The 13,153-nt window shown below is 47.7% G+C and overlaps 1 non-coding gene and 1 pseudogene across 1 annotated transcript; one reads left to right on the forward strand and one right to left on the reverse strand.

Moving 5' to 3' along the window:
• The first annotated feature begins 5,073 nt into the window (after nucleotides 1-5,073).
• Nucleotides 5,074-6,333, forward strand: LOC104678673 (annotated as a pseudogene).
• Nucleotides 6,334-8,768: 2,435 nt separating this feature from the next.
• LOC115899309 lies at nucleotides 8,769-8,927 on the reverse strand. The gene has a single exon (XR_004059057.1). It is a non-coding gene; the product is annotated as a U1 spliceosomal RNA (small nuclear RNA).
• Between the last annotated feature and the right edge of the window lie 4,226 nt (nucleotides 8,928-13,153).

The following is a 13,153-nucleotide window of genomic DNA, read 5'->3' on the forward strand; positions in this document are numbered from 1 at the left end:
GCCACTGGAAGTCTCTTCTTAGTCCACTTTCTGAGAGTGTGATTTCCTCTTCCTGTGGAAATAGCGATAATTTTTATGAGGGGTGCTGCCCGGACCCCACTGGAGGAGCGGGTAAGATGAGGACTGTGCTCGGTGTTTTCTCCCTACAGAACCACACAGGCTGATCGGTAATACCTGCAGCCCCTAAGTGTCCGTGAGGGGACTGGTCCCTCTACAACATTGCTTATGGCTGCGGACACCCACTATATGGCAACAAGATATATATGTGTGGGTAAGTGGTAAAACCATTATAGGCAACGGAAATTCAAAATATTCCAGAACCCTAAAAAGTTCAACTCATGAAGTATTTGGTCTATTGCAGGGCGCCCCAAGCCCCCAGGGCTGTGGTCAGCTACCTGTCCTGGGCCTGTTAGGCACCAGGCCGCACAGCAGGATATAAGCAGCCGGCAAGCGAGCATTCCAGCCTGAGCCCCACCTCCTGTCAGATCAGCGGTGGCATTAGATTCTCATAGAAGCACAAACCCTATTGTGAACTGTGCGTGAACGGGATCTAGATTGTGTGCTCCTTATGAGAATGTAATTAATGCCTGATGATCTGAGGTGGAACAGTTTCATTCCGAAATGATCCTTCCCTCTTCTCACGTCCCCCACCCCGATAGAAGGAAAAGTTGTCTTCCATGAAACCAGCCCCTGGGGCAAAAAGTTTGGAGACTGCTGGTCTACAGTGTCCCAAAACACTTTTCTATGGTTCCTTCCCAAAGCCTGGAGGCTTTAAGTCCTCCTCTGTTCTTATACTCCTGTGTGTTGAGAAAAACAGCATTTCCTATGCTCTGAAGGCTCTCCAGAACATTCTTTCTAGGCTGCAGGATGGATATTAACAATAACAGAATAATCGGCATGGCCTTGTTAGCCAATCCAAAGCCCTCTAGGCTGAAGTGGGGGATTTTCACTTGAGTAACATCCAGCCTGGGTACCTTCCATCTCCGCATCCCCAGGCACAGACAGGAAGGTGACACATGATGTCTGTCTTTGTGGCCTGGGCCACTGGGTGGCTTACCTCAGAGGCGGAAATGCCAGAGATGGGTGTTCTGGGCATGATTAACAAAGGGAAAACTGAGAGCATTCCTACTAAAGCCCCTTCTCCTTTCAGCTCCCACCCAGGCAGCCTGTCCTTATAGGCCTTGGAGTGGAGACTTGAGCCACCACCTGTCAGAAGTGCAGGCTTCACAGGCACAGCCGGAGCTGAGAACCCTGGTGCCCAATTGTCTGTGACTGCAGCTGGATCAAGGGTTTGACTGTGGCTATGGCTTAGCCAGGCGGGGCGTTTCCTCCACCACCTGCAGCTTCACAGTCAACGCTGATCCTGGGAAGCAATGGCCCTTCCAAGGTAGGGAAGGAAAGGGGACCAGGAAGCTCTAATCCGGGTGTTGGTGATCATGGTGCTGTGAGGGGAGGAGGCAATGTGGTCTCTTCTTGCTCCCTCAGAGTCAAGTAGAAATCCACAATGTTGCAGCCCAGTGAGGTGAGCAAGAGCCTGGGGTTTAGGATCAAATCTGCTCTCAAGTCCTGGGTTTAACCCTTACTCATTATTCACCTCGACCAAGTCATTTGTGGTGTTGGCATTTACATCTCAGTTCTGTCATCTGAAAGACCTGAAAAATAATATCTACATTCAATCATTGCTGATAACATTAATTATGATAATTTCCAAAGGACTAATTCAGTTAAAATTGCTCAATAAATCTGTGAATAGATGTTATCTAATTCTGTTATCTTTCTGGTAAGTTAGCACTTAGGAAATGACTTGACATTCGTTGTTTCAACTGAGGAAGAGTAACTGTTAGGATCTCTACTTTCTAGGGACCCCCTTCCTGTGTTTTTTTAGACAGTCTCTTTTGCCAGTTTTCTTCCTCTCCGTCAGCATCCCTTTTAAAGTCAATTTTCCCCTATCGAGCACTTTCAGTAGCAACCTATTAGGCACATTAGTAAAAGTGCAAATCCTGGGCCCACAAGTCAGTCTCCTGACATACCCAGCTTCTTGCTCTGTGTTTTTTTCCACCTTGTTTTGAAATAAAAGAATAAAAGGGCAACCTTCTCTTGGAAAGTGTACAAATCTGTCTCTTTTATGAAACTCTATTTAGTTCGTCATCTCCACTCACGTCCACAGCCATGTTCTCACTTTCTATCTCCCAGGGATCCACTTCTGCTCAGATTTCCTTAAAACCCTGGGTCATGTTCATCCTTACTCTCTGTCCCACTCAATATCTCCTCCTGGAGCCCCTGGGGCTGCCTGGTGCTCATCTGTCAGGTGATGCCCTCAGCTGAGGAATAAGGAGACCCACGTCCTCAAGAGGAAGGAGGGTCACATGAGGTAATGAGCAACATCTGGGTCCGTGGAGAGGACACATGAAAGATGCTCATTGAGTGTCGGGGGATGCGTAGTCCCTGACACGTGCCCTGATAACTTTGAGTATTTAAACTGATTTCTTCCACTGATGTCTCTTTTGCTTCTCCATGGATTCCCAGTCAGGACTCACCCCGTTGGCTCCAACACTCTCACCTGCTGGCTTCCCCAGGAGTCCAGAGCACTAACCAGGCTCCAGGCAAGACGACAGAGTGAAAGCCGTTTGTTTCATTCTCCTTTACCTGGTGACTTCTCCCTGCTGTCTAACAGGGCATTTGTTTCTCACCATGTCTTCCCTCTCTCATTCATCTTATATTTCTGAATTTTTTTCCAATTTCAATGGACCAGATTATAGTGTTAGTGATTATAATGTTAATTCAACATCCTCCACATCCCTATGTAATACTTTCTTCCAATAGATTTTTATATATAAATATATGCATTTATGTCATTTGTCATGTACATTATGTATATTTGGCATGTATTTTTAATAAAATGTGTGTATATGCTGTATACATATCTGTATGATCGTTTCATCAATATCCCATGTTTAGTCTTTCCAATTCTTTTCTCTCATATGTTCATTTAATGTTGATTTTGCTTGATTTTTAGAATCTCCTCCCTCCCAAAACACAGCCTGTATCCACTGTGACTTCCTTGCCTTTGCCTTGTCTACCTGGAAGCTACTTGTGTTTATTAATCCTGAGTTTCTTGAATATGTTTGTCAACTGGGATCACCTTTTCCTCCTGGCAATCTTGTCATTACTGGGTGATGCATGAAAAATCAACAATGCAGAAAATACCAAATGTCTTCCTTGACTTCCCTTTACCCCTTGGACTTTCTTATTCAAGGCCACTTTTCTTCTCTGATGATCTTCTTGGGTGGAAGAGAAAGTCACAATAAGATCATGGATGACAGTGAACCCTGTTAGGTGTGGTTTCATTTTCAGAGTTGGGTTTAGAGCCTTCCCTTGGAATGAAGAACCCTCCCCAGCTGGAAGGTGAGGCTCTTGAAGGCTCAGCTGACAACACACATGGGTATCAAGTCATTGGCTACATTCATGCCTCAAGTGTCCTAAAACCAAAGATGATCAAAAGAAAACTGCCATTCAGCAAGTGGAGACTGGCATGCAAATTCCCTGGCCTGCAAGCTTGGGGTACGAAGGTAATCACATCTATGGCTCTTAGCTGCACTCACTTCTTATTTCTGTCTATGATGACAGCTCATTTTCCCATTGCTTTTCTCTTCCCTATTTGTTCTCTCCAGCAGCTGCTGTCACATCTGTCTGGTCTTACCTCTGTGTCTCATGGGCTGCCACCCTGCCAAGACCTTCCATTCCCATCTGCTCTTTGCTCTCTGAACTCTGCTCTGTTCCCACTGCTACTGTCTTGGGAGTCCCTCTCACTTCAGAGTTTTGTTGGTCTAGATATTGAGAATATTGCTAAATGCCTTAAGGTGTAATCAGGTGTGGAATCAACTTCAGGGAATTAGAGAAAATAAGTTGGGCCATGGTTACAATCCCCACTCTCTGTTTGCTAACTCCATCCATGTAGACGCTCTTGTTTTTCTTTCTTTCCTGAGCCCCTTGGAAAGAATACTTATGATTATATATGTGTATATATATATATATATATAGTTTGTTTGTTTGTTTTCAGTGCGGAAGGATAGACTGCACGCAGTGGTTATTGTTAGTTTCTACCGCGTTACATCCTGGATGGTATCCCAAGTGTTTTCCTTGTAGTTAGGAGGTTATGAAATAGAAAGTAACACACTGCTGTCCTTGCCGCCAGAGAAATTCTAAGGGTCAGCCATAGTGAGATTGTTTAACACAAGTTAACTAGCGCGAGGGCCCCAGAACTCTTTCCTTTCTACGTGGGGCTGCTTTTAGCAGAGATTGGTCCATGGTCTCCAGTCTCCTGGGTTCTCACGCTCTGTGAAAATCTTCGTGTTTTTCCGAGGCCTCTAGAGTCACCCTTCACACAGCCTCTGCTTCTAACTGCAGCACCCACAGGTGTTTATAGGATTTCTGTGCTGGCGGGGAATGTGTTCTCACCTCATAGAGCCAGGTAGAAACTCTACGCAGACGGGTGCTGTTCTTTGGGATGAAAGCAGGATCTTTGGGGCTCTGTGTCCATCTTCGGTTGTAGACATAACAAGCTTACTTTGTGGATGGGAACGGCTCTGAGCCCAGGTGCCCTTGCGCATATTCACAGAGGCCCGCAGGTCAGAACTGCAGTCTCACCTGTCAGCAGAATGCGCTGCGATCTACTCCAATTACCCGAACTACCCAGCAATAAAATGGGACACATTACAAAACATGAGATAGCATGGATAATCTCAAAAACCTCATGCCGAGTGATGAAAAGAGTGCATCCTGTGTGGCGCCATCAAGGTGAATTTCTAGAACAGGTAAAACTAACATATAGTGACAGAAACTACATCATATAGTGACAGAAACTACATCATTGATTGCTGGGGTCAGGGGGAGGGTGGGACTGACTGCAAAGCGCATGAAAGGACCTTTTAGGGTAATAGACACGTCATCAACTTGAAATGGATGCGTTGTACCATAGTCAACTCACACCTTAATCAACTTAATTGTAAGAAGTAATAAGACAACCACTCCAGGAGTCGTTGCTGTTGCTGTTGCTGTTTGTGAGCCTGTGGCATGGCTCTGTGGGACTGGAACTTTAAAGACAGCCACAATGCTGAAAATGGTGATAATTAAAAGATGGCTGCCCTGGAGGCCAAAATCTGTCATCAAATTGAATATTATTTTGAAGACTTCAATTTGCCATGGGACAAGCTTTTAAAGGAACAGATAAAACTGGACGAAGGCTGGGTATCTTTGGAGATAATGATAAAATTCAACAGGATGAACTGTCTAACAACAGACTTTAATGTAATTGTGGAAACACTGAGCAAATCTGAGGCAGAACTCATGGAAATCAGTGAAGATAAAACTCAAATCAGAAGGTCTCCAAGCAAACCCCTACCTGAAGTGACTGATGAGTACAAAAATGATGTGAAGAAACAGATCTGTTTATATTAAAGGCTTCCAAACTGATGCAACTCTCGATGACATAAAAGAATGGTTAGAAGATAAAGGTCAAGTACTAAATATTCAGATGAGAAGAACGTTGCATAAAACATTTAAGGGATCAACTTTTGTTGTGTGTGATAGCATTGAATCTACTAAGAAGTTTGTAGAGGCCCTTGGCCAGAAGTACAAAGACACAGGCCTGCTAATACTTTTCAAGGATAATTACTTTGCCTAAATAAATAAATAAATGAAGTAAGAAAACAAAATAAAGTGGAAGCTAAATTAAGAGCTAAACGAGAGCAAGAAGCAAATCAAAAGTTAGAAGAAGATGCTGAAATGAAATCTCTAGAAAAAATGATTGGATGCTTGCTGGAGTTTTCAGGTGATTTAGATGATCAGACCTGTAGAGAAGATTTACACATCCCTTTCTCAAATCATGGTGAAATAAAATGGATAGACTTCATCAGGGGAGCAAAAGAGGGAATAATTCTATTTAAAGAAAAAGCCAAGGAAGCATTGGGTAAAGCCAAAGATGCAAATAATGGTAACCTACAATTATGGAATAAAGAAGTGACTTGGGAAGTACTAGAAGGGGAGGTGGAAAAAGAAGCACTGAAGAAAATAACAGAAGACCAACAAGAATCCCTAAACATATGGAAGTCAAAAGGTTGCAGATTTAAAGGAAAAGGAAAGGATAATAAAGCTGCCTATCCTGGGTCTGGTAAAGAAAAAGTACAGTTTCAGGGCAAGAAAATGAAATTTGGTAATGATGAACATGATGAAAATGGTGCAACTGGACCTGTGAAAAGAGCAAGAGAAGAAACAGGCAAACAAGAACCTACATCCAAACAACAGAAAAGAGAAAATGGTGCTGAAGACCGGTAGTTTAGTAAACTAATCTTTTATTCATTTTAAATAGGTTTTAAACTACTTTTGTTTATGGGGGCTTTTAAAAGGAAAACCGAATTAGGTTCACTTCAATGTCCACCTGTGAGAAAGGAAAAGTTTTTTTGTTGTTTAACTTGTCTTTTTTGTTATCCAAATGAGAATTATTTTGAATGTATAGTTCTGTTTGTGTTATTTCAGATGATTCAAATATCAGAAGGAAGATTCTTCCACTAAATTGCCTTTGTGATATGAGAATATGTTAGTACAAACTAATAAAACATATACTATACGAAAAGAGGAAAAAAAACTCCAAATCTTAATGTCTTCTACTTAATTTAGTGTATGTTTAGCCTTAGAAAAGTGTCTATCTGTGATTGAGAGTTCAGGTTTTCCTTGATTTCTGTTTCTGTCTCTGTGTCTTCAGTTAAATTCATGCACTATTAAATGGAATATTTGTAAAATAGAGTCTAAGCTCAATTTTATAAAAGTATATATAGTTACATATTATCTATATAAATTACATATAAGCATATATACTTTTATAAATATATAATATATATGACAGACTAGCAAGAGAAGAGCATATGTATTTATTTAATGTAAGTTTCACATGACAAGAGTGCCTTCAAAGGAAATGAAGACCTGTGGAAGCAGCTAAATCTCAGTTGTTGTTGTTTTTTTTTAACAGTATGTTTTATGAAGAGTGGATACTCATGGAGAAGTATGATAAGACAAAAAAAGTACGACCTAACAGTAAGAAACTGGGGAAAACGTAGCCAGGCCTCTGTGTTCAGGCTCTTCTCTGTGTCCCTGTGTCTTCAGACTAAAGGATGCACCTTTCCTGTGGGTACAGAGAGGGCACCTCTCACATGAGAGTGTTATGATCGGCTTCAGGGAATAAAGGCAGGGGGAGGGTGACAGTCACCTTCCTGCTTCTGTTGTTTTCTCAAATTCCTTTAGCATAAATATTTCCTCAAATTCCTTTAGCATAAAATATTCAATACCCCATGTATGTAAGAGTGCCATAAATGCTCAATAATTGTCTTCTGTTATTATTTTCATCAGTAACATCATCTGAATCATCAGTATTGTCTGTTTTTAACAATGAAAAATGCATAAGGTAACATACCTTACCTTATTTAAAGTTCAGAACAACCAAGGAAAGGAGTAACGTAGCGGACATGAGAAGTTCCGTGGCACAAAAGGAAGATAGGCATTCAAAGAACACCAGGATAGAAAAGCCGGAGTAGGAGAGAGAGCAAGAGGGATGCAGGAAGCCACCGGATAGCTCGGGTGGAGAGAGGGCGCTCCTGCTCCGCAAGCCTCCCTGCGACCTCAGGCCTCGGGCCACCTTCTTCCAGGAAGATGCACCCTCCTTTCCTCTAGTCTCGGCTAAGACGCTGCAAAGGGCATCGTCCTGGAGCATTTCTCCTCTCCCCCAGACCCTCGGAAGGAAGGATGGGCAGACGGAAGCTTCACCCCGAAGTGGTCAAGCGCGTAGAGCTCCAGCTTCCGCGGGAGCATTTCCCGAGCGTCTTTCATGGGTAAGAGTGGGCCCTGCACGATAATGCCTCCCGTTCCCTGAGGAGCAGTGCGGGAGATGCCCATGTGGCCAGCTCCTGGGCCACGTGACCCAGGCCTTCTAGGAGGAGCGAGGAGTCTTAGGCCCTGAGCCAGCCCCCTGGACCAGCTGTGCCAAGAGAAGCAGCAAGGAAAGGGGTCCCCTCCCGCCTCAGGGTCTCTGTCCTCCTGGTGTTAAGAGACGTGCATCCAACTCCCTCTCCAAGTGCTGGAGAGGAGGCTAGGTCTTTCCCACGGGCTGGGGGCCTTGCTGTTCCAACGACGGCTGGGGAGCAAGAGGAGGCAGAGGCGGAAGAGGAAGCCAGCTGAGATGTGTGAAGCAGCTCTGGCTACAGCGGGTAGGGAGAGGGCGCGCGGGACCCAGGACCCTCTGTGCGGAGCCAGGCCTCAGGAGCAGCCGCCTTATTCCTGGAACGGGTGCCTCTATCCATCTTGTCTCCAAAGACTGTAGGGAGACCTTCTCGCCCGGTGGGAAAGCGACGTCTCCCATGCTTTCCCACCACGGACGCCTTGTGTCCCTTTTCCTGCTAGTGTCGGCCCGCCAGCCTGCAGGGGCTGCCGCTGCCGCGGTTCCACGCTTGGTGGACGCTGCCAACCAGCGAGCCAAGAGCCACGCTTGGAGGCGGGAGTCGGAGAGTCGTGTGCATGCCGGGAGGAGACTCAAGCTCTGGGTTAGGGCTTTTTTACCAGTAGCCAAATTCAGCGTGTAAAAGACCGAGAGCTCATATCTGTCTGTTGGAGAACTTCAGTGAGAAAACCAAGGAAGCGCACTCAAGATCCCTAGAAGAGCGGGAAGGGTCTGTGGCGGCGATATCCGCTTCTTCTGTGAGCCAGGGCATGTCAGGAGAGAGTGCGCGAACCCAGCCGCAGGGTAGCGCGAACAGCACCGCAGACGAGGGCCCCGCGTGTGGGGAAATCGCAGGGGTCAGCGCAGCCGAAGTGCGGTGGACTAACCTCGTTCAGGGAGAACCCCCTTCCTGACCACGGTCTGTCCTCCGCCGGGTAAGGGAAGAGGAGAAACAGTACAGCCTCCTCTCTCCTGGCCGAATGCTCAGGGTCACCACCTTCCCCTCTGCTCATCCGTCGCCATTCTTCCAAACCACTCTCCGCCAAAGATTCCACCGACAGTCACCCTCCTCCGGACAACCCAGGCCTCCTTTCGGCAGCGGCTCCCGACCCGCAGCCACCGCGCCCTCTCACCCCCGCGGTTCTGCCAGCAGCCTCTGCCGAGTCTGTGCACTTCACCTCCTTGGCTCCCGCTCTCCCCTGAGCTTGCAGTGGATGCGGGGTTCCTCCGAACCCCTCTTGGGAGTACTGAATGGAAAAGGGGGAGCGTGCGCAAGTGCTTGGTAGAGTGTAGACACTGTGGGATTTGTGGTACCATCGCTTTGTCGTCCTACTGCTGATTTTCACACCTGCCTTCTGCTTAGGGCACCGGCCACAGTTTTCCATTTGTGCCTACTCCACCTGCTGTCTTTGTTGGGTCAGCAAATATCGCCTACCTTTACTGCTCAGTCTACAAACGGGCGGTCTTGGAGGACCTCACCCGCCGCTCACCCCACTTACAACCTCGCAGGCATCTCCTCCAGTCGCTTCTTCTGAAGGCCTAAGAAGCACGTTACCTGCGAACGGAGGTGAGGAGGCTCCGCTGACCGTCCCGTGTCAGCTGACAACTTGCGGCACGGACAAACGCCACGACTTGCCTTGGCCTCTCTCTTAGTTATTCGCAGCTCAGCCCGATCGGCGCCTCTGGGATGGCGGAGGTGGCAAAGACGGTGGGCTTCTTGGGTGCAGCTCCAGGAGGGCTGGCATCCCTGCACGGCGGTGTACACCTGAGCGAGACGCCCAGTCGCTCTGTAAAGCCGCTTGTGGGGATGACAGACACGGAGGTAAATAAGAGCGCTGCGTCATGAGAGGTGACCCACCAGGACTTGCCTCCTTCGCCAGGGTTTGCACCTCACTGCGGAGACTGTTCTGTCTCCGGCCCTTGGAGAAGGCCCGCTTACAGCGGCGTAAAGGAAGATTCCTGCGGGATGGCGGTCAGTGCAAAACGATTCCCTGACTGGTAATCGAACCGGGGACTGCGCCGGGGAAAGCGCTATCCTAGCCACTAGACCACCTGGGACGCACAGGATGGGGCATTTTCAACCTTCTTGCCACTGAAGTGACAGTTTCCCTGTGCGCTGGGAAGACTTGGGACTTGTGGGGGTCACTGGTCGCTCCTGGAGTCCTCTCACAAGGCCGTTCCCTCCCTCCTTTCTCCAAAAGAGGAGAACGCAAGCGACGCACCCGGCACTCCGCGAGGCTCACCAAAGCCACGAGTCCCGGAGCGAGTTGCAGAGTCCCGGCAGAACCTGACCACTGACCTAGAGATGTGCCTTTGCGAAGCGGCAGCGCATGGAGAGACAGTAGCGGGTCGCCGGGGCCAGAGCCTCGCACTGGGTAGCCAGGAGCAGGCAGGAGCGAGGAGGCTCCCGGGGTGAGACCGGGGCACCCCGAACATCATAAAGGACTCAGACCTTGGCATTCCCGACATAATAAAGGACTCAGACGGATGCGGAAACCGAGACAGGCTGGTTTCCGTAGGCGTCCAGTCTAGTAGGCATCCCCGTCTTTCCAGTTGGTGGTACAAACTGACGCTTGAAATTTTTCCTCAGAGCCAAGATCGAACTGGTAATCAATTCGTGATTTCCCATCGGCCAAGTGCGTGGCATCGATCTACACGTGAATTTCTCCACCTCCGCGGAATACCTACTTCGGGGTGGGGGAGGGCCCTCCGGTGGATTGTAAGGTGTTTAGCAGCATCCGTCGCCTCCGCTGACTAGATAGATGCCAGGGGTTAACATTCTCCCTCCCGGCTTCCCCCAGTCGTGGCCTAGTGTCCCAGCGGGAATGGGGAAGGCGTGTGAGGCTGAAGTTGCCCCTTGTTGAGTATTGGTGGGCCTAGTCCTGCTCTCTGAGCTTGTGCAGAGGACTTTCCAGATGAAGGCTCAGGGGTCGATCCAGCTGGAGAGCCCCTCCCTCCCCGGCACAGTTGACCTTAGGATTTGTGGCTTTTAACATCTCGACATCATGAGTTTCTACCTTTAGGTCTTTCCTTCCGTTCTATCCTCCAAACCGGCCTCCTCCGAGCCTGTTGACCAGGGCCAGCCAGGTCGAAGGCTGGGTTCGCTCAAGGAGGATCCTCTTGCCCCTCCTGGAACTTCAGGCCTGTTTCGGTTGGGCCTGCAGAGAAGCCTTAGGGGCCACTTCTTTCCGCATCCTAAGGGGCAGGTGCGCGGTGCACGGGGAAGGGGAGAGTGTGACTGTGGTTCCCGACCCCCTGACGCTCAACCTCCACCCCGGTGCGCACCCTTCCCACCCTTCCCGGCTCCTGCTGGTCCCACTCGCCCCGAGGTAGGTCTCCAGTCAGCATAAGCTCCCAAGAAGCCCAGGCCCAAAAGGACACGTAGGGGAAACAAGCTGCTTACTTCGGTCCTGTCGGCAAGGGACCCCTTTCTGACCAGAAAGAAAGGCAGTGAGTCCTGTCCGGTTGGCTTAGCGGAAGAGAGATCAAAGGGAAGAGAAGAAAAATCCTGTGAGGTTTCAGGATCTAAAGTCACCATGAAGTCGAACTAACCTCCTCTGAAGGTCCTCCCTCCCGGTCCTCCAGTGGCTGGCAAAGGTGAGTTGAGTCCCTGTCTCCTGTTTGCCAAAGTGGACAAAGCCTACGACAATGGGCCCCAATCAGCTAGTAGGCATCCCCTTCTTTCCAGTTGGTGGTACTCGAGCTTCCCTACCCAGGATTTCCGTGGATTCCAAGGATACAACTGAACACCTTTTCTTGTTCCAACTGCTCTTATTTGAAGTAAGGGTTGATCTGTTGAGAAGCATGTATTCGGTAAGAGTATAGCAACGGTTGCTGTAACTGTCCCACTCTTCCTCCTCCTCCCTCTTCCTAGAAATGTGCAATAAAAATTAATCCCCACGACTGGCCTGTTGTACTTTCAATGCGCATTTCGCAGAGCGTAAGGGGAGTCTAGGAGGTTCCGGGGTGAGTATCTGAGGTATGACACAGTCATTTTTATTTACACATGCATTCCAAAAACACATTGGACAAACGCATCCAGTTCACCTGTGCCACACTTACAAAGATAGGAAAAGAGGGTCTACATACAAACAAGTGAAAGACGTAATCGAATGGCTTTTAAACATCTGCTGTTTCCACTGAAGGTCTTCTTCTCTGGATACACCCACCAGTGTCTTCTCTTTCTCCAAAATCAGACATTCAAGTGCCCGACCCTGAAATCAGTTTTCTGGTACCAGCTTATTCTTCCCCATTCTGTATCCCTGCCTCTCCACTGTCTTCTTTCATATGCAGGAAAGGTCAGTTCTCCCTCAGTTTCTAATTTGCAACATCCCACTCGAAGAACTCAATGACCAGCATCAGAAATTAGACACCCTCCATGGGACTCCTTCTCTGTCTTAGTTGGAGCTTCTATAACAATGTACCATAAACTGGGTGGCTCATCCACAGCAGACATTTCTCACAGTTCTGGAGTTTGGAAGTCTAAGATTAAGGTGCCAGCATGGTAGGGTTATGGTGAGGAACCTCTTCCTGCTTGTAGATGCCATCTTCCCATTGCATCTACAGGTGGCTGAAAGAGGCAGAGAGAGCTCTCTAGTGTCCCTTTTATAGAGGCACTAATCCCACTCAGGAGGACTCCACCTTCTGGATCTAATTACCTCCCAAAGGCCCCTCCTCCTAATTTTAACACTTTCCAGGGGTGGGTGGGGGAAGGTTAGAGTTTCAATCAAGGCATTTTGGGGGGACACAAACATTAGGTCTCCTGTGATCTTTCTAGAAGAATAAGAAATTATAAATGACCCAAAGCTTTGTACGTTTCACAGTTAGAAATAAAGAAAACTTTTCCTAAGATTTGGAAAGGCCTGAAACATGAGTTTCCTTCCAACAAACCCCACCACTAAAATCTGGATTTTGTGCTGAGTGTGTTGTGGACTTTTTGCGTGTTCATCCTCCCTGCAGACAACTGGAGATTTATTTTCGTCAGAGGGTAGAAGAGAGGATCCTTGGCCCCAAGGGGGCGATCAGCATAGGTGAGCGAGGACATGTGTCCCACACTGAAATGAGAAGGATGAAGTGACAGCATATCTTGATCTATGTGATGGTTACATGAATTATGACCTATTTCAAAGGTTATTGTGCTGTGTGAAAAAGAACAAAACCAGAGGACTT

Source organism: Rhinopithecus roxellana, chromosome 8 (genome assembly GCF_007565055.1).
Source record: "Rhinopithecus roxellana isolate Shanxi Qingling chromosome 8, ASM756505v1, whole genome shotgun sequence".
Classification (NCBI taxonomy): Eukaryota; Metazoa; Chordata; class Mammalia; order Primates; family Cercopithecidae; genus Rhinopithecus; species Rhinopithecus roxellana.